Source organism: Struthio camelus, chromosome 10, assembly GCF_040807025.1.
Source record: "Struthio camelus isolate bStrCam1 chromosome 10, bStrCam1.hap1, whole genome shotgun sequence".
In the NCBI taxonomy this organism is placed as follows: Eukaryota; Metazoa; Chordata; class Aves; order Struthioniformes; family Struthionidae; genus Struthio; species Struthio camelus.
In genome coordinates, this window is record NC_090951.1 from 21,243,761 (window position 1) to 21,265,026 (window position 21,266).

At 39.8% G+C, this 21,266-nt stretch overlaps 1 protein-coding gene across 4 annotated transcripts in view; it reads left to right on the top strand.

Annotated features, from left to right (window-relative positions):
• OSGIN1 (oxidative stress induced growth inhibitor 1) overlaps positions 1-21,266 on the top strand; it is a 51,088-nt gene that overhangs the window by 9,742 nt on the left and 20,080 nt on the right. For 3 of the 4 annotated variants that reach the window (XM_068955720.1, XM_068955718.1, XM_068955719.1), the window contains exon 3: positions 21,050-21,157. The gene's annotated coding sequence lies outside the window, so the exon portion shown is untranslated. Of the gene's footprint in view, positions 1-13,375; positions 13,422-16,722; positions 16,794-21,049; positions 21,158-21,266 lie in introns of those variants that run through there. The other variant, XM_068955721.1, reaches the window with a different exon arrangement.

The window sequence follows — 21,266 nt, forward strand, 5'->3', positions numbered from 1 at the left end:
CTGATTTCAGTTCTAGCTGAACATGTGCAAAGCAGGACTGAATATGGATTCTGTTAATAAGAACTTTGTACATAGAGCTTGTATAACTGTCTCTTCCTTGGAAGTTCACCAGATTTTAGACAGATTTTTGCATATTATGATCACACATCAGTGCTGGCACAAGAAAAAAAATTCCTACAGTTAATAAACATAGCCAAACTGTCCCAGGAAATCTTAACATGAGCACTCTGTTTTCTAACAAAGTGTTTTGGCACTTGTCCCTGGCATTAAGAGTCCTTTACATTGTTATGTTAAAGTCTTTTCTGTTTCTGACTGCTTAAGAAACTAAGCACCCTGGATAAATTCCCACCTGATATTCTCATGCAAGAGCTGTGGAATCCTTTATATAACTGTCCTTCAGTTATGCAAGGCAAGGTTCCCTAAAAAAAGGCTGGAGAGCAGCAGTTAGAGGGTGATATTTAGTCAAGAATGGAAATAAATACAAAAACCTGTCGGTGTTTTCAAGGGAGTTGTACCAGAGATGTGCTGCAATCATGGTTTCAGTTAGTCAGGAATGTCTGGATCAGATTAAGTGTCCAGCTGTCTGCAATACTGACAGTGCAAAGCAATGGAGAGATGAGCTTTTCAGAAGCATCCAAGTGGTTTATGCACTTTCCGAAATTTTCCCAGAAACTTTCGCGAGTGTAAGAATAATTTGAGCTACACAAGATTAGTTTTCTTTTTTAAACAAAGCATTACTTTAATATTTTAGTTAGCCCTTTAGTAAATAAAGCAAAAAAAAAAAAAATGTGAGCTATTTCCTAAGTCAGTAGTTGTTCTCGCCAAAGCCTACAGCGAACACTCGGTCAATAGTGGTACTTCATCCTCATTCCCTGACTGTGCTGATATGCTTTTTCAAAACCTCATACTCCCTTGACTCCTGTGAGTTCCTGGATGTCCGTCCTCCCTCCTTCTGATCATTCCCCTCAGCGCGTCTTTGAAAGTTCTTCCAATTCCTCTCCAGTTTTCTGGATGTGGGAAGCCCAAATGCCTCTATTTGTTCTCTTCTGCCACATTTTTCTCTATGATTCATTTTATATGCAAATATACAATTATCAGCACTTATTGAGGACTCACAGATCTAGCTTTTTACTCATCCTCTATCCAGATGAGAACCTTGGCTAAAATTTACTCATGAATAATTTAACATTGTGCTAAATTCATCATGGCTAAACCATAGCTCATAACCTTCCTCCTACTTCAGCAAATCTTTTCATCTAAGTCCCTGTGGAAACCATTCTGTCCTGCTTGTCACGGAGCTCCCTTTGAGTTTAGACCTGTCTCTAGGTTCTCTCACTTAAAAGTCTTCCTAATTCTTGCTGTAGGACAAACACAAGATACAAGCTTTCACCAAGGTTCTCATCTTGTGATTGAATTTCCTCAGCCTGAGAAATTTTCTTACTTTTCCCTGATAAAAGTAGTCTTACCCTTCCATACACGTGTGGGTTGCTAATTCATTTAAAGCCCTCCTAGCCCATTACTTTGGCTCACATCTCTTCTTTTTATGGTTCTTCTACTAGCTCCCTACTCTCTTTTCCTGTTGGTACCCAACCAATGATGTCAGCTTCAGTAATAAGGTGGAAACAGCAGATGTAGAACCAAACTAAGGAGCTCTAATAGATATATGCTGGCTCTGCTGTTTCTTGCACTGCAGCTGTCCTGGGACAGATGTAGAGTGGGCCTAGTGAAGCATGACATCTTGCCAATTGTCTCAAGCCTGACTTGTCTGTAGAAGGGTCAGAGAACTGCTTGCCCATCTTCATTTCCAGATACATCTCTGCTTGACCTATCATCCCTTATAGCCTATTTGCCTATTTTTGAAAATTGTCAAACACGTGCCCTGGTGTTTTCTCTCAAACCACTCTCCCTGCTTGAAAATAATTGTTTCTATAAGACTGTATAGGCACTGGGAATGTGCCTTACAACTGGCAAAAAAAAATACCAACACTTAAAGCTTACAGAAGCTGGTATTTCTATTAATGTCCAAGTCTGATAGCCTCTTGTTCAGCAAATACAAATGATATTGAAAAATGAAAGAAAGTGATTATTCTGCAACTAACAGCCATAATCAATGCAAACACCTGGAAATTTATTGAAGCCTCTGTGAGGCACTACTCTGTCTCACTGCAATTTTGAATGTTACTGTCACTTGGTTACCAAGTTATTACTCAACGCAACATTATCGCAAGTGTGTGATGATAGCTTATTTGCAGGAGTTACCAGGATACCGACATCAGTGTCACCCATGTAAAGGGCAGTCCCTTGACTGCATGCCTAACAAATCCAGGGAAGCAAAATTGCTGTTATTAGAAGCAGCAATATAGTCAAAATCAGTAGAAAATATCCATTCCCTATGATTTTCTCCTAGCAGGTCACATTTCCCAGAAGATAGGGTCGAGAGCAATTTGAGGAGTGGTCCATCCCCATGATCCAATACACTATCCGTAGATCTGTCTTCTATTGCAAAGATTTGTCCAGTCGGGTTTGAAAATCCTCTGGGATAGCATCCTCCAAAGTCTCCTAAGACAGTTTATTCCAGGCCATCTATTACATGGGTACATTCCCATGTAATAGTTTTCCCAAATGCACTTAACTCTTCCTTGCTGTAATTTTACAGCACTGCTCACCCTATCTGTCCTGTGCTGGACAGAACGCTGCAACACCTTTTAAGTATTTGGGACTCATCATCTTGCCTCAGCCCCTTCTTCTCTGGACTCAGGAATCCCAGTTCTCCCAGTCTGAAAGTGTCACATGGTCTCACATTTGTCTTCTTTCCTACTGGACCACATTTTATTTTCTGTATATTTATCTAGAAACAGTATATGGGTTGGTTCTTGGAATTGGGAATGAATCACTGTTTTATTCCTCTTCTGGTTTCTGGGTAGACTCTGGACACGATCTAAAGGCTGCTTTCAGAAACCATAACAAATTATGGTAAAGAAATTCTTGGGGAAGTTTGGACATTGTTGCATTATTTTCAATCTGCAGTAAGCATGCTGTGACTATTCCAGATTACTGATGTCATTTAGAGCAGAATCGGACCTTTGTTTTTATTCCTGTTGGACATGTGATTTTTTATTTTGAAACTAGCATATACTTAAATCTTTGTGGTATTCTGTGCATCAGATCAGGTGGAAAAGAGTCTGCACTAGCATTAAAAAAAATTAAATAGCATCCTTGTGGGATTGTGCTGACAGTTTTTAAACAAGCTTTTTTTAAACAGTTTTTAAACAAGTCTTTAAACAAGCTTTGGCTAGAGCCAAGTTCCTCTGCAGGTATATGATTGTATCAGTCACTCTTTTTCTAAGGCTAATGTACACAGACAGCCCAAGCCACTGGTGACTATGCTGAAATCCTCCCTGCATTTGTGAGGAGAGGTGGCGACATTTCACTTTCACTAAAAGGAACTTGCGCATTCTAATATTTCAGTTAAACAAAGCCTGAGAAAGTGATTAGCAGCACTTCATAAGCCTTGCATGAAGGCTTCTAGCTTTGATTTCTCCTCTGTCAGGAAGTGGGAGGGTTGAACTCACGGAGACATTTCCACTGATTTCTCATGCTGACCTGAGGCAAGATTTGCTACAATCTGAGACCCCATAAAAAGGGAGCAACCAATATAAGTGAATGGTTGTAGCCTGAGATTTGCTAAAATGGAGCAGGAGAAAAAGTAACAGATTTGTTATATATCATTTTAATATTTAAGTACATAATATTGAAGTTGATGCTTACCTGTGCCCAAAGCCTGGGTGGATATGAATAGTTTATATAAGCCATTTTCAATATAAATGTTTATCCCTGTATTATCCCTACCTTCCCCCTAGCTGAGATTAAAATTATGAGGTGGCAAACGTGAACATCTGATCATCTCAAAAGAAACAGAGGAGTTTCTACAAGAAAGCTCATAAACTGCCACTTTTAGATTTACCAATAAAGTGGTTTCCACAAAGTTTAATACACTTACAAATGGCAGCTCTAATTCATACATGTAATTTGTGATCAAGAAGCTGCACAGCAAGAACAATCAAGGTATTCCTAATGAGAATTAGGGAACTATTGACATGCATATCCCCCCTATATACTAAAATTTTTGCTTCGTATTCATAGGAGAACGGAGTGGCTTACTGGAGCTGCATATCCAGAGAGCTTCTCATCTTTGACAGAAACATAACAATAATCCCAGAGGTACGATTGTTCTGAAGAGCTGATTTCATGAAGAACTGCCCAAGTATGAGACAAGGCTGCCCTATGTGTCAAGTGTTTATTGTTCTCAGTAATAGTGTCTCTCTTTGACAGTAGGAATTATACATTTGCACATTTTTGCCTTTCAGTATTCTGTGTATTATCTATATCAGAACCTCTTTTTATCCAAGAAAATATCTACCTGTTACAACTAGGAGAACTCATTATCCATCACACTAGCACATATTTTGAAAGCAAAAGAACGCACCAGCTTTAAGCAGCTCTACTTCATTTTTCTAATGCGGGATCTTTGCAACATTCCCAGTCTTTTGTTGTCGATTTAAACCCATTGCAGACAACCTCCAAGTGTCAAGAAAGTGTTTGTGTCTTAAAAATCTCCTCTTTTCCTCATGTCTCCTCACTAGTTTCTCTTATCTGAACTACAACCTGAGCCTGCAGAGTCCTGAGCGACTGACTCACAGTTCAGACTGCAGTGAACTGGAAGCGACAGTAACAAACTGCATCTGTGGGCAGGTTTGGACCCATTTATTTTTAGTTTGCCCATTGTCTCCAAAATGCTACGTATAAGCCAGGATAATTTTTAAGCACAGGTAATGGATCTACAGCATCCAAAAATACATACCACTAATCTTTTCTTAGACCAAAGAGGGCAGAATGTGGGAGTTTTTTGGAGTTGCAGAACACTATCCCTTTATATCCTTCATGGGCTGACTTGCAAAAAGCAATTGAATTATGAGGATATAAGAGTATTCATGTTGGAAGGAGTTTTTTTAAAAAAGCTTATGAGGATGAGAGAATAATATACAGAATGAAAGATTACCTCTTTCATGTCCATGTGCACCTTTTGGCCATAGTTTGTGCCACAGACTCTGTTAGTTCTGTACACGCTACAGATAAGTGTAGTGACACTGAGAAATCATTTAAAATAATAACACATTGTGCATTAGTGGAGAAGGACCCAAACTGGGCAATGTAGACCCATAGTAATTCAGAAGTTTCTCAAAGGCTCTAGAAACCACAGTCTACTGTTCTGATTCCAACTTACTCAGTAAACAGTTACTTCCCCTCAGCAGGTATGTACTTTGGCTAGCTATAAACATCATTACACAGAGGAGACTCCACTGAAGAGCCCCAGCTACAGCCTTAGCACCAGCAACAAGCAAGTCAACAGCAACCCAGTTTAGGTGTTTTTCATTAAACACAGTTCTTGCTTCTCTGGCTGCTGGAGTTCCATAGTGGGAACTGTGGCTGCCACTTTTTCCCCCTCATTCCTCCTTCATGTAGCTGGGGTTCTCTCTCCTCTCAGCCCCTTTGAAACAGAACTTGCCTTCTGCATGCTTTACTCACCATGCAGGCTGTTAGGGAGCAGCAAGAGCAGGCTGCTCTGCCTGGGCAGGTGAGCAGGGAGCCATGGGGAACAAACAGGCAGGAGCAGCACTCTCACCACCATAGGCCACACTCCTTAGTACCTGAACCAGGGAGCAGAGCAGTTCCAGGGAGCACCACAAAAGCCCCAAGCAATGAGACAGGTCTGAGGGCAAGCTCAGCCCAGCAAGGCACCAGATTGAGCCCAAACATATCTACAGTACAGCTCAGACAAGGACCAAGAGTGAGGGCCTGGGCTTAAATGCAGTTCCTGGGTCAATGGGCAGACTGTGCGTGGGTAGAGACCTCAGATGAGGCTGATCAGGGCAATTAGGGCCTCTTGGTGCTGTCAGGCACATTCCAGCAGGTAGAAAAAAAAGCACAAATAAGATTTTTCTTCTCTAAGTAGAAGCCATAGGTTTAGCAATGTGAGGGGCTAAAAGAATGTAAGGCTTAAATACAGCACTGAGAGGGCAGAAGCAGATCAGACCAGGATGCCAGGAAAGCTTTGTACAAGGGGGATTTAGCATTTGAACTGTTCCAAGGAGAGTTATAGAATGCCTTAGAACAAGAAATCTAAGCTTTTTTTTTCTTACTCTCTCTCTCTCTCTCTTTTTTTTTTTATTATTTGCATCTTGTTATGTAACACTGGCTTGGATAGGCAGACTTAAGTTACCTTTTTCACTACCTAAATTTCTGCAGGTAGCTTTTTTCTCCTCCTTGTTTCGTTCTTCCAACATCAGTACATTGTTACCAGTCAGTTTTCAACTCAGCTCTGTGTATCCTTTATTTGGACACTGCTATTATAAAATAGTGATGTCAAAGAGAGGACAGTCACTGTTATTTAGCACAGCGCAATAATCTGGGGTGTATTTTAGCTTCCAGTACAGTAAATATTTATTGGACAGTAAATAAAATTCCTTAGTAAGTAGACCCTTGCAAAGAGGAGGATGGAGAAAGATAGAGGAGCCAATCTGAGCTGAGACAAGCATGTCAGTTAAAGTTGTTTAAATGTTTGCATGCTCTGGGAAAACAGCTCCTTCATCTGATAGATTTCATTGTTGACAAAATGTTTGCATGCTTCTTTAAAGGGACTGTCTTATTCAGAATGAATGTAAAAATTCTTCTGTATCAAAAGTCCACGATTTCACCGATCACTGGAAGATACAAATACATCTCCATATAACACTGTGCTTAAATTAATAGACTAGAAGTTAAAGAAGGTGATTAGCGATTTCGCCAAAACAGCTACTGACGTAAAGGCAGCATGAGAGACACAACAGTAAATATACAGCATTGCTACCATGTGAAGAAAAGTCACTTCAACTCATTTGAATCCAGAATAGACACAGCCATTCTCAGGCTAACTTGTTTGTTTTCCATTTGTATTAAAACATGTGCCTGGCAGCAGTACTGTTCTGTGAATCAGGGGGGAAAAATCCAATGGAAAGAAGTTATCTACATGAAGCCCTTTCTGGCTGTAACACTGGCATTAGGATATAAATGATAGAGTGAAACTTTTTTTTCTCTCTACTGTGGTAAAGTGAACGTATAGATCTTGACTAAGAAACCTTTTCTATCTACTCTAAATACAAATGAATAGAGTGTTTGGGTTCCTCTTTTTTTTTTTTTTTATGCTCTTCCATTTTCCTTTTTTGAAGGTAGGCAGAGATTTTAGCATGTCTGAAGATGTTCTCAGGGAGCTGGAGGAGTGTTCTCCTCGTGCATATGGTACTGTATAGCTAAGAGCAGAGAATTATGAATCACGGTTACACTATGTCTTCACAAATAGTGGAAGCTTCACTGCTCGCTCCATGACAGCTTGTTTTCAGAGTAGACGCGGGATATAAACCCAGTGCTGAAGCAGAAGCTAGCTCAGGTTGGGTAAAGTTCATGTATACTGAAAAAGATCTTTTGGTCAGGAAGGCTTTGCTTTATTTTTTCAAGTTTTATTATTAAAAACAAATAATACAGCAAGTAATCACTGGGAGTAGGGAGGTGAATGATGAGGTTGGGAGAAGATACCTTCACATTGAGTTGAAGTAGAAAGCATTTCTTAACAATGGATTTACAGCCTATTTAGAGGTCAGACGTGCAAAGGAGAGTTTAAAAGGGCAGAAGAGTCCCCGAAGGTACAGAAATATATCTGAGATGTTTGGGTCTGAGACTGAACGCCTGTCAGAAAGCTTTGCTTTGGGAAGGCAGGCTGTGTGAGCTTCTGTACTTCCCATGACACCCAGTTATTGTCTCTGTGAAGATCAGCACTGCTCCTACCACCACTCATTTTCTCACCCTGTGTTTCGCTGCTGGAAGAAAGGTGATTACTGGAGGCACCAGTGGGATCGCAGGGCCTTAGGAATTCATAGTGCCAGAAGGGATGGAGAGGGTCAGACAAGGTGGTAGGCAACAGCTCATCCTCACATGAGGCTTGAGGCGTTTTCTCTCCCTTGAGAGTAACTGAGATCTTAGTCTTTAGTAGCCTTGTCATGGGATCTCTGCAACTGCTTTGCCTAAAGGAATACTAGGGAGAAACTCGTGGGAATTTTATTTTGTATGTTTTATTGCAGGAAGCAACAGAGCTAAATTCAGTCTCCTCTTGTCCAGAGAATGGTAAAATGTTCTGGAATGCCAAACAAGCTAGTTTTCTGCTTTTCTGCCAGAAGTGTGATGTGATGAGGTAATAAATGCTAACCTGCTATTTACAGCAAACATGCATTAGCTCCTGTGATACTGTAATTCTATTACCTGTCCCCAGAATCCAGATTTCCATTTTGATTTTTGTGAATCAGAGCTGCCAGTGTCAAATTTCTGTTTTCATTTTTTTTAACCAAAAATAATGGATATTATACTGGTCAGAGTACTGGTAGGAAAGCAGAAAGGACTGAACAGAGATCCTATACCATGGGGGGAGGGGGGGGGGGAAGCTAAGTTTGAGTGACATAGGATGAACATGGAATAAACTGATCTTTATGCATACTGTCACAGCCAAATTTTTCCAGTAGATCCAGAGCTGTTCTGAAGGCAGTTCATTCTAGTTTGGTTGAACTGAATGCTAAAAATTAGAGTTGTTCCCAAACCCACCTCCAGCATGCTCTGAGTTATTATTCCTTTAATTTAAATTGCTGTTACTCCTGAGAAGCATGTTTTCTGTACTTTGCTCAAGGGACAACACTCAACACACTTCCACACTCTTAAAAAACAGATTTTTTTCATGCTAGGTAATTTTCAAGGATTGTTGCTCAAGAAGATGCATGCTATCCCTTCATTCTTACACAACATTTCTCCCATTTGGGAAAAAGCAACTTTTCAGCATTTTTTTTTGCCAAGCAGAAAGCTCAAGAAGGTTTACAAAATTACAGCTGTTTAATATATTGAGGTATGATCCAGATTACTAAAGTTAATGGAAAGACTTCTGCTGATTTCACCGGCCCTTTCATTAGGACCTGAGACCCCAACTTAGATGCACTTCATTTACATATATACAATTACATACATTGTGATAGATTAGCTATTATGATAGAATTGCATACATAAGTAATTACCTACCACAGGGATGGAAATAACCTATTTATCCATTAAGCAAGCAGTGAGAGAAGGAAAAATTAGCCATGTCTACTGAACATGCTTATTTCTGATGTGGAAAGATGAGCTTCAGAGTATCAGTGTGGTCTTACTGACACGATTCAGTTCTTGATGTCTGTGGAGAGACTGAAAGGAGAGTTGCTAGGACTTATTTCTGTAATCGTCAGGGCCCTGGGGGCACTAATAGGCCTTAATAGCCCCAACCAGCCTCACCTGGCATCTCCACCCCACACCCGCTGCCTGTAGGCCCAGGAGCCTCATTTAAGCTCAGTTCTGGGTGTCTGAGTGTGGCTTGAGTTGTGCTTTAGGAGTGTGAGTTTCTATGCTGGTGCTTGGCCAGAGCCCTGGTTACTTGTTACCTGTGGATTGACTTCTTGGTTTGACCTTGGTCTTATCTTATCACAGACCTGCTAGGCAGTCTCTGGGATGATCCTGACTTATCAGTTGGCTTCCTGGCTTGACCTCAGACTTGCTTTGTCACTATGGACTCTTCTGGAGATCTGGACTCTTGGATAAACCTGGCTGCTGCCCTTGAGGCTGCCTTGCTCAGGGGTGATGGGGAGGGCCTGTGGCTGGCCTTTGCTCTGCCAGCAGTGCTACTGTGCTCTGGTACTCCCTGTTATTAAGGAGTATCTGGCCCTTGCTGTGCCCTGGCAATAAATCATTTGGCCTCAGGTGAGAGAAAAGGCAATGCATGTGTTGACTTTCATTGGACCTGCTGCCTTGGTATAATTTCTGGAATGCCTCTGTGTTAATTTCATAATTCAAATTATGTAAGGGTATGTCTGCAAGCTGAAAGTTCTCCTCTAACTTATGCAGAGAATGGCATACTGAGATAACATGCAAACCAGCCAACTGAAGTTCATATTAAACAACTTCTAGAAGAAATCAAGGAGTCAATTCTACTATGCTGTTGCTGTGGCTTAAAATAAAACAGTAGTTTGCTATATAACATCTTCTAGGAATAGTGTGCAGTAATCCATAGCTTCCTGGAATTGCCTAGACCAAGTTTCAAGGCCACTTCTTCCATGTAGCTATTGATTTCCATGAAATGCTCTTTGTGAAATATCTTTGACTGGTATTAATCAGACTGCAAGCAATGAACTTTAAGCATGAGATTAAAAAGCAAAATAAAAAACTTAGAGTGCTGTGACTGTGTGTGTTAAGGAGCCATTCCCTTTTTGTTTGGAATCTCTCTCTGAATACATTCCCTAGTTGGAAGCCTAAACTTGCTATATAAATATGCTCTCTATCTTGTTCCTGTTATCACAAAATGGCTGTTTCATAATTTGTAGCTAGGTATCCTTTTATTCTTACTTTTGTACAGGTCATCTAGTGACTAAACTGTAGCTCAGATCTCAAACCAGCAGATAGCCCTTATTTGAGGGAATCGGGTAGAGCTGGTAGGGGTTAGGCCTTTAAGGCTGAGTCACTTAACAGAGTTTCCTCAGAGGAGGGCTGGAGGCAAAAGAATGCATTTTCATAGTCTTCTGTAAACTATTTACTCTAATAGATTGTCTAGTTATGAAATATGATGCTGAAAGTGTGGGCCATGGTCAAATTTCTGGGAATGACAGGAAACAAGGAAGCAAAGACCACTGGTGTGAGTGGAAGAAATTTTTTTTTGGCAGTGTTTATGGGAGCTATGTGATAAGGTCCACAAAAATCTTGGGTAAGGAAGACTCGAGGCCTTTCTTGGCTAGAATGCTGATGGACTGCTGTCTCTGAAGGACCTGAAGAGAGGCAAAGCCTGCGTTATATGGAAAATTTCTTGGCTGTGAAGCGCTCTACTTTTTAGCGCTAAAGGGTGGCTGGAAAAAACATGAGTTTTTTCCAAAAACAAAGTTTTGCTTTTGTGTCAAAGGTAGATCTAAGTTGACTAAAGAGTTTGGAGCTACAGAGCAAACTGGATTGGTGTTTAATGACTTAAGGAAGGTGAAAACAAATTTCACCCTTTAAAAGATGGATTTGATGCTGATCCTAATTGACTGTGTCAACACCTGATTGTGCTCACACAACTGAGACCAAAGTGTGGGTCGGATGAGCAACCAGTGACAGGGAAGGTGGAGAAACTGAATGATTTAGCCGTTCTTGCTGCTGATGGTTTGTTTCATCAGCCATGTCCTAAGGGTCCTTTTCTTAATTACAGCATGGCTTTGTTGTTTAGACAGTGGAAGGCAGTCTGTGGAACTCATCTGCATGTTGAGATTTTAAGACTAAGTGGTACAAACCTGTGCAATAAGATTAAACTTTCTGAACAAACACAGAGGTGATGGTAAGACTGCTTCCCCTGCATGCAAGAGGCTTCTTCACTTTAATTGCAATGCTGAGTTTATGCTTTAACCATAAACATTTAATTAAAAGCAAATTACTCTGAATATTTCTTGAATTTGTTGTTGATAGGCTTATAGTACAAGATTACAGAGTGAGAAATAGTTCTTGATGCTCTCCTGGAGTAGCGTATTTCTGCTATTGCCTGCATGTCAGTCTAACTAGTTCTGAGTCTTCTGTTGAATGTGCCTCTTTAAATATGTATTTCAGATCTCTGGCTGGCTGTGGGCATCTTACTTACATATCCTATAGAGCTGTCAGCGTGGGAACTCCTGGTAGGAGTTGAAATCATGTCTTAAGTAACAGTATTTGTATTACAATAACTTCTAGTTATTTGTTGCACTAGACATTGTACACACATTTTGGGTGAGACTGGCCCTTCCTTTCTACGTTAACGTTTCCATTGTTTTTTAAAGCAATATGAAACAGGTATTTTGAAAAACCTTGCATTTCTCTGGTGTTACCTTTCTGATAGAAGACTTAGAGGTGTGAAGTGTTAGAAACTTGAAACTTTTGCCCATATTTTTGACTAGGAATGCCTCATGGCAAGCCCTTAGGTTCACTTTTAGGCCATTTTTATTAAACTTTTTTAGTGATTCTCCATGTACAGATTCTACTGAAATCCATAATATCTGCAAAGGTATAATTTCTGAAATTAGAGCTTCACGATTAGGTCACCTAGTTGGGAATATACCAGTCCTGAATTGTTTTTATGCATTTATTAACGATAAACAGCAAAACATTTCTAGTTGCTGAGAAGAGGGAGATGGAGCTAATCCTAAAAAGGTACTGTAATGTAAAACACGCTTCTAATGCATTGCCTTAGTATCTGTTGTAAACTGGTTAGGTATCTTTTGAGTAGCTTCTGGTATATATTTTGGGAAATCAGAACAGTAGGCCTAACTGCTGTGCATAAACTATTAATATCACTTAAATGGACGTCTCTGATAATGGGTTGGAATACTATATAGTTTCCATAAACTCTAAGACTTCCAGGAGAGAGAAGTAGACGTGGCAGATGGAATGGAAAAAGCTCATTTCTGCTGCTGTGCTTGTGTCCTCCCTGCAGAGCACAGCTTTTAGGTTGTGAATTTTGCATTGCTAATTTTTTCCAAGACCAGAATAGTTAGGGTTTTGCTTCTCCTTGTCTCAATGCAAATCTCATTAAACGTGTCAAATTTTAAGCTCAGATCTGTTGCTGGTGCACAATACCTGCTAATATTTTAGTTGTCTAATGTCCTGTAAATGAAAAACATTTCCTGTTTATTGTGCCTTTCCCTCTGCCTTCTGCAGGAGCAGTTGTGTTCAGGTGGCATGCAAGCAGTGTTAAGGCACGCTGCTAGTTTAAAGAGTTTGCTGATGTTCTTTTCTGTTCTGTTGGTTTCCTTTCCTTGAAAAGGAGTTAATCTCAAAGTATACATTTGTACCCCAAATATGAGAAGAAACATATTTTTCAGTATCTCAAGGCAAAACAAATCTACAGACGATGCCTGAATGAAAACTTCTGATCAAAACGCCAATATCATAAATCACAATGGCATATGTTTGAGTACTTTTTTTAGAATAACTTTTGGTGTTTCAGAAAGCAGATATTATCCTAGCTTTTCTTGGCTTATACTTATGTTGCATGGATTGGAGTTGAGTGTATTATTCATCTTATAGTTACTGGGCTAAAACCTGCACTGTTTCATGAACTTGGTGAGGGAAGGTATGCCAGCACAGGACTTCATCTATTGACTGGAGCATACAGCTGGGTTATCTCAGAAGCAAAGTCTCCTGCATAATACCTTTTGTCCAGAAAAGTGCTTCATAACACATAGAACCACCTTCTCCTCTGCTTTCACATCAGCTACTGTTTAGCTCTCTTGGCTGCAGTGGAGCAGTTTCTGATCATGCTGGGCTAAGTATACCACTTCCATAATATTTATGTGTATCTGTAATGCAAACAATACTGGACTGAGAGTCATCAGCTTGTTGAACATTGTTTTGGTAATTCCTCAGGGGACAGGCTGTAACAATCAAATCTGAATTTGCCTGGGATACTATATCTGAATTTCTCTTGTAGCTGGACTTAAAATGTCTTTAATGTTGATCAATGGCTAATGTTGCCAGAAGCTCAGTCTGACTTGCCACAAGATGGCACTTCAAGTATCCTGATGGAATTTTTGTCAAATACTGACTTGCAGGAAAGCACACAGCATTACCGGGATCACATTTCACTCCTAGTATGTTTGTAATATTCTATCTTTGATTTCCAGTGTTTTGAGTGAAGACCGTAGAATCAGAAGAGATACCCGTATCACTACATACAGACCCCTGCTTTTCAATGCAATCACATCATGTAATCTTATTCAAACTATCACACTTCACCTTAGTGCTTGTTTGTTTTCCTTGGACTTCTCCATCTAAATGTGGCTAGGTCAGTCCTGTTTAGCTTGTGAAGTGGTATGAGATCAGCGCCTGAGGTGGTATGGCTGCAGGCCACTTAATACAGAAACGTGGCCAGAAGATTTTTTTTTAGTGTCTCATCTGGAGTTCACAAGCACTATACTCAGTTTAGAGACATGATAATGAAATACCCACAGGAACTGAGGTTGTGTGTTTATGATGAGCAACATAGCTTTTCTGATTCAATACACATGGAACTGTATATAACTTTAAAACCCTTCAAGAAACCATGAAGATAAATTACTGAATATGTTTGGTTTCCATTCTGGTGTTCATATAGTAAGTGCTGGGATTTTCAGATTATTCAGCCAGGGTCATGAAAAGTGTATTTATGCATTTGGAAAAGATGGCCTCTATTTGGTACAAGTCAGATGTTATATGGATCATATCTACAAACCTATAATGATTAATTCTTGTACTATGTTTTGAAGCTGTAAAAGGGATTGCAATTTAACCGTTCTAAACATTGTACGAACGTGAATTGAAAAGTATTCCCTGCCCATGCAATATAACTACAATCAGAAGACAGGAAGTTCAAAGAGCTCAAGTGACTTATCAAATGTCAGTCAAGTCTGAACCCAAATATCTTGGTTGATTTTCCATCTATTAGGTCATGTTCTTGTTTACCAGCAATGTAAACTCTAAATTCCAGATATGATATCTTCTATTACTCCTAAGTACCTTCCCACCTTCCATGAGAAAAACATCAGGAGCTAACTCTTATTTTCATGCTAGACTGAGTATGTTAAGACATAGACCTTCTAAATCTTTCTGCCCGTTGCTTTTAAAATTAGGTTCTTCTGGAATCACGATAGGAAGCATTGCTTTTTGAGTAGCTGAATCTGAGTTTAAATTAACGCTTTTAGTATCTGAGTATAGCTGAAAAGTGCTCTGAGAGCACAGTGCAGACAGAAGTAAAGCTCCTGTTACTGTAAGCTGACTACAGTACCACCATAGTTCCCCAAACATGATGTTTTGGGGAGTGCTGCGCAGTGAATACAGGGTATCCAGGGAAGCCAGAACAACCTGTGTAACCGAGTTAATCTGTCATAAGGATGAAAGGCTTTTTACCCCCTCTTGGGTCTAATCCCTTACTGTTGATCTCACTGGAGATGCAAAAGTCAGTAAGAAAATTGTGTCCCTGGGCAGACCATGTACCAATGCTTTCTGAGCTAATAGCTCACTATTTTAGGAAGCAGGATGCTTATGCAAAGCAACAGGCTTCTAGTTTCTCAGGGAGTGAGTCTTGAGATCTTTCATTAATGTCTCACTAGGGCCTTGTTCAGTTTGGATACTTTCTTTTAGTTCAGTAGTCCTCAGATGTGAGTCTCTGTTATTCTTTAAGTATATAATACAAAATAATAAAACTGTTAACTTGGAGGTGAGGGGGAATGTGATCCTGAGCCTGTGGATGTGGTTGTCTTGACTGAGGTCAGTATTTTTTTTTTTTTTTTTTGCAACTGAGCTTTGTATGTGGATGAATAACTACAAGCTATTTTCTACAAGGAAGCTTCCATCTGCCCATTCCTTGTTTGATCAATGTATATGAGATGCAAGTAAAATCTGTTTTTAATATAGACTGGATTTTTGAGATTAGCTGTTTTTTGAGATCTGCTAGATCAACCTAAGTGAGGCAATTGGAATAAAGGTAAGAGTGAAGTGAACTTGCTGGCACACTAAGAACATGAGTCAGGAAGGATGAAGTCAAGAGACAAGTGATTGCTGTGGGTGAGGTCAGCAAGCTGGCTTTGCCAGCATGACGGGCAGTGATTTAAAACCCCGGAGCTGAAAAGTTAACAATGTACCTGTCACTCTAGAACTGGCATTTTGGGAGTATCTGTCCATCTTTTTAAGGGGCTAAAAAAAGGAGAAGGTGCTAGATTGTAGAAACTGCAGCCCCTCTGTGCTGCTGCCAGTAACAGGGGATTGAAAGAGCAGCTGAAGGTGCTCTGTGAAAGCAAGATATTTCTCAACTCTTGATTTCATGTGAATGGAAGCAGCAGGCAGTGACCTGCAGCAGACTTGTATTCAGATCAAGTCTGAATTATTTGCATAGGTTACTGATGAAGCATGTGAAGAAAGGACTTACAAGTGTAACTTAAAGTAGCTGCAACTATAAATCCAACTGCAAGCAGATTAAGGTTTCTAGAATCTGTTTCTTTTTGTTATTATCTGAATGTTTTGCATAAACATTTAATGCTCATGAATTGATTGCATTAGATAGGGCTGGATTAAATATCTTTTGTAGTGGTTGCCTGAGAGACAGGCTAGGAGTGCATCTCTAAGAAAGGGAAAGAGATTGGCAGCCTGCAGAACTATAGGCTACACTTCCTTTTTTGACTGGTTAGCATTTTTATATTTTGCCTACATATATGAACTGGAAGACAGCTTGTCTGGGCTTTCGCTTGACAGCAGTAGGATGAAGGGAGATTGGTCCAGCTCAAAGCTCTGTGAAAGACTTACCTGCTCATTTCTAATGTAATATTAATTTACCTTTTTCTACACTTAAGGGGGGGAGGTAGAAAGCAAATGTTTTTTCTAAGTAGATGTAAACACCTGCTAGAAATAGAGCAATCTGATCTTTAATTTGATTAATCTTCTCTCTGCAAGGTCTCTCTGAGATTACTGCCTTGGTGTTGTATGAAAAATACTGTACCTTTTTCTATATTACAAAAACATCATTATACATCAATTATATAGAAATGCTGTTCCAAATGCTCTTGAAGTTTAATGGAAGGCTTACCTTTGCTTCAACAGGCCTTTCCATTTAGTGTGGTGTGATTTGGATCAAACTCCTCTTAAAAACAAACACTGAAGATGCTCCAAAAGTAAGTTTTCAGGAATGTTGGCAGGCCCTTTCTCCCACCAACAGCCTCATTCTTGTGCTTCAGACGAAGAGACTGAAGGAGTAATGAACTTGTATGAGCTGTATTTACAAGCTGAAAAATGTTTGTTTTACTTTCTAAGCAGATTGACTACCTTGCTGAACCATTAAACAAAATAAAACTGGGAGGAAAACAATCCTGGTCTTCATGAAGAAGGTACTTGTGGAAGCAAGGGAATAACTGGCTAAGGCTGTATGCAGTCCCAACAGTGATCACATAGTATCACAGCTATCAGCATTTGCCTTCTCTGATACTCAGCCAGAAAGAACTCCTTCATGATATTTGATGCTAGGCCATTATAAAGAAACACTATAAACTCGAAATTCAGGCTTGTTTTAATGTGTTGCTCATACACTTGGCAGGCTTTGGACCCTTTTCAAAACAGCTTTGTTTGGGGGTTTAAATAAGCAAAACAGCCAGGTTTTTGTTACATGGATGTGGGGGGCCTGCTGTCTTCCCAGTAGGGAAGGCATCTCTGGAGACACACACTAGTGTCATTAAACTTAGGTATTATTTCCCAGTTTTTAATGCAATTCTGTAGTGAGCAGTGTCCTGTAGAGTAGGATACATAATGTGACCCCTCTCCAACTGGCTGAAGCTGGCTGCTGCTGCAAATAACAAGCTCCCTCCAAGGCGTTGTTGCACCTAATCAGCTTGAGTTGGGTTTTCTTCCCTCGAGGGCTCTTGCTCTCCCTCTACCAGCGGTGACTAGTGAACCTGCCCTCTTGTGCTGGGCGCATTCTTATGCTGCACCAAGTATTTCAGCAGCTTGCAGCTGAGTCTTTCTGCTCTGCTCCAGTGAATATGCTAGTAGTATTCCCAAAGTAGTATTGGGCAATGGATTTCCAAAGACTTTGGCAGAATCCTTAAAGGATTGGACTCAATATTAAGCAGAAGAGGTTTGGCATGAAGTTCTGCATGACTCAGTTCTTGTTTCCCAACAGTCCCAAATGCAAGCCCTCTGCTTACGCTGACACGTTGCTTTTGACGAGCTTATACCTGCACCAAGGCAAGAAGCCTTTACAAGTTTTAGGAGTTGTATCTTGCTTCTTGGCTGAAGAAATAAGGAACAGAAACAAAAAAATGCTAGTGAGTTTTGGTAAGGATTTTTGTAGGGAGGGGAAAATGATGATTTATCAATGATGAATCATCTGAAATACACAACATTAATTTAATAGTAAAGTCACCATCCCTTTCCAACAAAATTAAGTTAATTATTATTTCTAAAAGATTAGGGACAGTAGGGGGGAGAGATGTTTAACAAGATGACCTTCCAAAGTTCATGGAAGTAATTTCTCAATAAAGGCTAAAGATAAGATCAGAACTTGTGGGACAAACATGCCTCCCGAATAAATGCAGTATGCCAATAGTTTAAACACAGAAGACAAAGTTCAACAAGCTTGCTGTGATAGGCTATTTGGTTTAGCTATTCACATATATTTTAGGAAGCAAATGACTGCATAGTGGATGAATATACAGAAGTTTGTGTAGAAGCTGCCTTAGAATTGCCACATCTTGGAGTGGTGTGAAACTGAAAAATAAGTTATCTATAAAGATGCAGGAATACTTAAGTCATTGATTGTTTCTATGTTGGCCTATTACAGAGGGATTGTTGGGGTTGTCCAGAAAGGATGAACAATGCAAGCTACAGTCTATCCTGGTGATGCTGAAGGGTTTAGCAATAGTGTAGTAGAACAGATACCCATTTAAAACAGAACATGCCTGAACAGTGCTTGGGAATGTCACAGGATGCTGCATGGCTGAGGAAACTGCAGATGTCTTGAAGGGTTTAAAAAAAAAAAACCTCAGACATATGTGAATTCTCTCTGGTGGAACATATTTTAAAACTTAAAGTGGAGATTGCAAATAATTATAAAAAGTCACTTAATCTATTCTATTAGAATCTCCTAGTGCAACAAAAAATCTGGGTAGCTTTGTGTAAGAGTGACCCAGGGGTCGAAGTGCAGGCCAGGAGATCTGGGTTTACTCCCTGGCTCTGTTGCGACAATCACCGAGCAACTTAGATAATCTCTACTTTTTCTGTGTCCCTAAATGATCGAAAGTGTTTCTTTGACACCCAGTCACACCTATGGAATACTTTTATTACAAAGACATACCATCTTAAGACTTGAACTTTTCTTTATGTTGTGAAATTCTCCTACTGTTTTGTTTGAGGATTTCTGCTATTGCATGCATTCATTTATGTGCCACTCATTTATTTGATCAGACTTATTCCTTTCTGCTACGCTTCTGTGTATTTGTGATGAACTGCTGTGCAATCTTTGAGTGCACTCTCAGGACAGAGCTTAGTAATGACACTTATTTTTAATGATGTTCTAGGGCTAAGATGAGTACCATGAGCAGAGCAAGTTTGCTTTTTCTCAAGTGGCAGAAAAAGGAGAAAAAGATCAAGCCTTTATATTGAATGTACTTTACTATCAAGATATGACAGTATCCTAAAGCTAAGTGGTACTCATAATCTTGTAGCAATGCTTTCTGGGAAATTAAAAAAGCATAATTTTTCAAAAAATATATTCTATTCAATTTTATTAATAAAACTGGTGAAAAACTTCATGAAATTGAAGGATGTGATAAGCTTGCATGATTCTGTAGACACATGCAACTTGAAACATTTTTGCTAAAGCTACTCTTGTCTTTTCCTTTAAGATCACTGACCACTGTAGCATTTGACCTGAAGTGTGAAGCTCTGATTCAGCAACAAATTTAAGGATACGCTTAGTCTTAGGCATTGTAACAAGTCGTTTCCTCAGCAGAAGTACTTGATCACATGCCTACCCTAAAAGAGTGCAAGTGCCTCTTTGAAAACATATATGCTTAAATTCAAATCAAAATCCATAAAAGTAAATCAAGATAACTTTTCAGGGTTGGTAATTGTAGTTTTGTTATCTTGCAAAGTTTGAGTGAACTGCATTTTTTTCGATTTCTCAGAACAGTTGTGCTCCTAACTGCAGTTTGTATTGACAGGCTGAATTGAACCGTTAGTGGCAGGTGTGCTCATGATTCTGGTACTGTTTTTGGTAGGCAAAATAAGAAAAAAGAATTTCCTTTTTGAATGGAGTGAAATGTGTTACTTTCTTGATTTTCAACTTTCAAATTTAAGTTTTAGCATCTTTTAAAAATCACTTAAAAGTGAAGTAATGAAATATGTTTTCTTAATGTTAAAATATAATATTTAGAAACTTTTGAAATGTTTATAAACTTGTCACTGAATTTATGAGTAGCTCTCTCCTGACCGGGGAGGAGGGGAAACCATTTGTCCAGAAATTGTTCTTTGCTCTCTGGAGTCTTAATCCTTTTCTACTGCAAATAAAAAGCCTCTGGTGAAACTTTAAGTCTCAGCTGATGTTTAGAGATGCATTTTTGCAGTGGCAGTCAGCATGCGGGTATGATTCTGGGCCAGGAGCTGAGTTCCTAAACGTCACAGAAGTTGCTGATGGCTGGATGTACTACTTGCTTTTTCCAAGGCGCTGACTTTGCAGTGTGTTGTTATGCTGGGCACTGGACAGACATCTAGAAATTATGGCTTCTGTTTTAGAGTTTACCATATCCAGGGATGTCAACAAATGTGTTGACCAAAGCCCTAAGGCTTACTGGTGCTACTGAGGCATTTATATGTCTATATCTGTCTGGCTTTTCTTTCACGTTCACAAGTACAAAAGCTTGTAATTAAGCTCAGTGAGCTCTATAAGGGCAAGAAAAGGATAGGGAAAGACTGCAGGGAGAGAAGAAAGAAGAGGTGAGATAGGCCACAGTGAGAGATTGGCGTTGTGCCATATCAGTGAGTTAGTGATATGCTGGGATCATCTGCCTGAAATGGAGAAGCAAAACTCAAAGGTCATTGGAGTGTGTTGCTTTTCTAGCAAGGCTACACGCAAAAGGGTATTTAACATTGCAATGTGGACAGCAGACAAATGGAAGATTTGGCTCATAAGATAGCCTGTCTGAGGCTCAACAGCCTTGGCTGTGCTTCCTAGTTGCAACAAGGGTAGGAAATGCTTGGAGGTCCTGTGTGTTACCTGGCTGCTGCTTAATACCCTTTTTCTCCATTGCAGATCAGCTCTGGGTTCAACACGCTCATGGGCTTTGTCTCCAGAATGCATAAATAACAGCCACGCCTGAGGCAAACCCAAGGGTGACCTTGCATCAGCTCTTCATATATGCTTTATGCTTTTTTCCAGGTGAGAGAATAAGAGCAGATCAAGATCAGGCCAGAGGATGGAGTGCAATAAGAGCTGTGTGCTTCTGTACTGTGCCTACCTAACGCCACCTCCCTGCTGAGGTGTAAGGTGAGAATATGCTTCCTCTCACACACTCACCCTTCAGTTAGTTATTCACTTGAGATTTGTGTACAATAATTATCCGCAAAGTCTCCCAAGCTTTCCACTGTGTTCTTAT